The sequence below is a fragment of the Melanerpes formicivorus genome, unplaced genomic scaffold (assembly GCF_026170545.1).
Source record: "Melanerpes formicivorus ecotype bairdi unplaced genomic scaffold, bMelFor1.0.p_v2 SCAF_10, whole genome shotgun sequence".
NCBI lineage: Eukaryota > Metazoa > Chordata > Aves > Piciformes > Picidae > Melanerpes > Melanerpes formicivorus.
The window spans coordinates 39,475-43,542 of record NW_027142362.1 but is presented as its reverse complement, the minus strand read 5'-3'; the positions used below and the strand labels follow the sequence as shown (position 1 = coordinate 43,542).

Here is a 4,068-nt window from a genome sequence, read left to right as displayed (position 1 = left end):
AAGGAAGGTCCCCTGCCTAAGGGAAGAACATGGCATATTTCTAAACTGTGTGTTGTAGTATGTGCAATTTGTTTTTACATGCTAGAAGCCTTTGCAGGTAAGTGAGGAGAAGGACAGGGGTGCTAGCTAAAGCTTTCTAAATGCCCAGTAATAGCATTTGTGAGTACGGAGGTAGGGAGGAGAGATTATTCAGGCGGAGATTAGGGGAAGGGGCGGATGGGCAAAGGGGCGGATGGGCAACTTAGGGTCCGGGTGAGGATTGCGTTTGGGGTCGGGGTTAACGATAGTGTGGTGGTCAGGGGGTTTAGGGTTTGCGTCGTGGACAGCACCAGGGTGAGGGTGCAGGGGCCGGCAGACGTAGGGTTAGGGGGTTGGGGTTAGGGGGTTAGGGTTAGGGGTGGTGGCAAAGAGACTTCCCTTGTTTCCAGTGTGGAAAACCCCTTGTTTGTCCCCTGACCCCAGAAGCTTCTCACAGGGGCTGTGTTCCTCACTAACAGCAAGGCTGCGCTCGGCCCCTGGGGATGCTGCAACCGTAGCAGAGAAGCTGTGTTCCTGGCAGTTCTCTCTCCACCTGGATCAGGATGAAGGTGCAGGCCATTGCTCTGCAGCTAGGCACTGCTGAGAGCTGCAGCTGGTACCCAGATCAAAGACAGCTTTGTCTCTAAGGCCAGTGCTGCCGTGCCGCGGCGTGTGCCGCCCCGGGGGAGCTAATTTCTGCAGCCTAACTGCGCTGAATGCTCGAAAATTCTTAGGGGAAGAGCGGAGAGCGGAGAGCTTGACTCGAGCGTCGCTATGGATCCAGCGCCTACGCCCTAGCCCGGCTCTGCTCGCGCCAGAGGTGCAGCGTCCCGGTCGTCGCTATGGATACGGCGCCTGCGCCGCAGCGGGTCCGGTCCCGCGCACGCGCCCTCCTCGCGGGCTGCGCCCCGCTTTTCTGGCCGGGGGGGCGGGCGCCGTGCAGAGCAGCTTTGGAGCCGGACCGGTCGCGGAGAGCCCTGATTCGGCGCATGATGCCGTTCTGTGCCCCAGGGTGCCTGCGAACCGCCGTCCTTTGGCGGGGCAAGGGGTCCTGGCGCATTCAGGGAGCTTGCAGTGCGGTTTCCGGTGTCGCTGCCGGCCCGGGACTCCCAGGTGTGTTCCTTCTGGCGTCTGAAGGTGGTCTGGGGCCATCGGCAGGGCTTTTGGGGGTGACGGAGGAGGTCTGGGGGCACCTAAAAGGGTCTGGGGATATGTAAAGTTCTGGTGGGGCCATCTGAAAGGATCAAGGGTCGTGGAGAGGCAGCTGGGCACCTCCGACGGACCCTTTGGGAGGTCTCTGCAGGCTCCCGTGGGAGCTGGGGGTGTCTCGGGGTGGGTTTGGGTTTGGGTTTGTGCTGCAAACAGCGTTGATAATGCAGGGACGTTTTAATTCCCACTGAGCGCATTGCATATTCAGCAAGGATTTTCTAATTTAGCAAGGCTATGTCACATGCTCAGCCAGAAGACTGGAGGGCAGGTTGGCCGGTGGACTACTCTCCAGGACTGGATTGACCTCACTCAGCTGATGGTGAGCAATAGCCTTAATTTCCATTCCTTATCCTCCTTAGGACTTCTGCTATTGTTATTATTGCTCTTATTATTGGTATTACTATTATTCCTACCCCTGAGTTTTCTCACTTTCCCCCTTCCAGTTGTCTTCCCCCCACATCCTGCTGTGTGATGCTTGTTTGCTAGCTGGCGAGTGCCCTCAGGGCTGTGCCGGCCACAGAGCCTGCTTGTGTCATCTGCCTTAGGCACACTCATGTGAATCCAGCATTCAGAGAGGCGCTGCCTGTTGGAAAGATAAAGGTGAGCCAATTCAGTCCTAGCAATGTGATGTCTGCAGGTAGCCAGCAGCTTGGCATGTTCTCCTGAGCTCAGAGCCAGACAGCAGGATGTCTCATCTAGGCTCAGAAACTCAGGTGCTAAGAGTGACCTGTGGTAAAAGCTGTGAACAATTGAATTGACATGTCAGTAGGGTTTGGACACAGGGTCGTGGAAGTCTCAGTGGGACAGACGCTCCAGTTTCGGAAGCCTGTATTTCATGTTGCAAGGAGGTTGTTCTACAGCTGAACACAGCTGTGTGTGTACAGCCGTGAAGTGCAAACCAAATGATTTCCCGAGCTCATCTGAATCCCAGAGCTCATGAAATTCAGGCCTGCCTTCCTGTAGTGTTGGATCTCTCAAGGGGAAAAGTGAAGAGGAGGAGAACTCTTTAGCTTTCTCTCTCTTTTCTTTCCCTCAATACACTTTGTCTTGCTTGGCTTTGAATCACAACTGTGACGTTCGGTTAGGTGGTGAATGTGTACTAGGTGGTACGACACCAAAAGAAGGAAAAAAGAACAGGAATAATTTGCGTTATAGATGACTCCAGGTAAAAGTTTTTGGTAACAGTTTTATTGGCACTAAAAGATCATAAAAAGGGAATAAAGTGCAATAAAAGGCAAGCAAAGCAGCGCGCTGGGCTTGAGAGGGGACAAAACTCCACCTCCACAGCAGCCTTACAATAGTTTTCTTCATCTTCTATAGTTACATCATCTACATAAGCAAACTTATGCTAAACAGAAGGCAGGCATGTGATAATGAGTCTTAGAGTAGGCGATCAAATCCCTTCTCCCCACATTCGGGTGGTAAGGGTCAATGTATCCATTTTCTCACGTGCACAATTTTGCAGGCTTCTTATCTGAAGAAAACAAATTCCTAGGTCTGAATGTTTATCTTTAAGATAAGCTCCGCCTCAGCCGTGATGTCTCCAACTAACCAGACAGTATCCTTGCAAGTCTGCAAGATATGTTTCTTTCCCTTTGCTCTCAAAACAGGCCTCACAAGATCCTGACCCTTAATCCCAGGGCACTCTAAGTCTTATAATTTTAAACATAGATCACCAGTATATTCATCACAATTTGTCATAAAAACCCCACAATTCCAGTAGGATTTCAAGTTCCTGCTTGATAATATAAAGCAGTCTGTGCTTTGTTGGTTGTTTTAGTTTCCTTGCTGTGCTGCAAAGATTTTGATAGGAATTTCTAGGTATTAACTACAGCCAGGGCAATCCTTCAAGTGCCCTAGGAATGCAGTGAAAACCTTTTGAGAATTGTTCCTGCTCTGTTACTCCTCAAGCTATGAGCAGACACACAGACAGTTGTTAACAGACTTTCTTTGATCATTCCAGGTCTGGTGTGCTGGGACTGGCAGGATTTTCCTGAGCTGTCCACGTACAGTTTCTGTTGACACTCTTCAGCTCGTACATCCGGTTTGCTGACAGAGGGTGTGGGGTTTGTGGGGCCCGGCAGCGAGAGTTTTCCAAAGAGGAGCTCTTAAGGGCAGCTCCAAGGTTAGGTTTGGATTCTCCTGGAGTCGCACACAGAACGAGTCTCACGATTCCAGCGGTCTAATTTTATAGCTGCATTTTCTTCTCTCTGCCTAGGTGAGAGAATGACCTCACTAAAGAAGAGAGATAGCCTGAGCTCTACAGGAACCTTGAACCCAAGCAGCCAGTGCCTTCTGTGAGTACAAGCTGTTCTTGTTCAACGTGGAACTAGTTGAGAGCTGAAGCCAGACCACACCTTAATTCCCTCAGCTTCCTCTTCTGCAGATTAAACAGTCCCAGTTCCTTCAGCCACTCCTCATAAGACTTGTTATCCAGACCCTTCACCAGCTTTGTGGCCCTTCTCTGGGGACACTCTCTCACCTCTGTGTGCTGGGGAACACCACTTCTGCCGGGCCAGCCACCAGCTGGGTTTAACTCTGTTCCCCACTGCTCTTGGGGCCCAGCCATCCATCCTGTTCTGCTGTCCAGCAGTCCCTTTGAAAAAAAATCCATCTGAAAAAAGAAGTAGCAGAGAAGGAAAGTTGAAGCTGCAAAGATTGCAGTCCCCTCAGTTGTTGAGGATTGTTTTGAGCAAGAGGGGCCTTGGGTCCCAGGAACGCCTGTGCAATTCAGGCCTTGAAGAATTCTCTGTGATAATATAGTGGCGGAGTAAGAGATGTGAGAAAGTGCTGATTGCTTGGTATGCTGAAGTCCAGCTGCCTCTGAGATGGGAGGCAAGC

The 4,068-nt window shown here is 51.3% G+C and overlaps 1 long non-coding RNA gene across 1 annotated transcript; it reads left to right on the top strand.

Moving 5' to 3' along the window:
* The first annotated feature begins 1,367 nt into the window (after nt 1-1,367).
* On the top strand, nt 1,368-3,340 carry LOC137444035 (uncharacterized). The gene is made up of 3 exons (XR_010988046.1): nt 1,368-1,546; nt 1,671-1,827; nt 3,191-3,340. It is a non-coding gene; the product is annotated as an uncharacterized lncRNA (long non-coding RNA).
* Nucleotides 3,341-4,068: the final 728 nt, after the last annotated feature.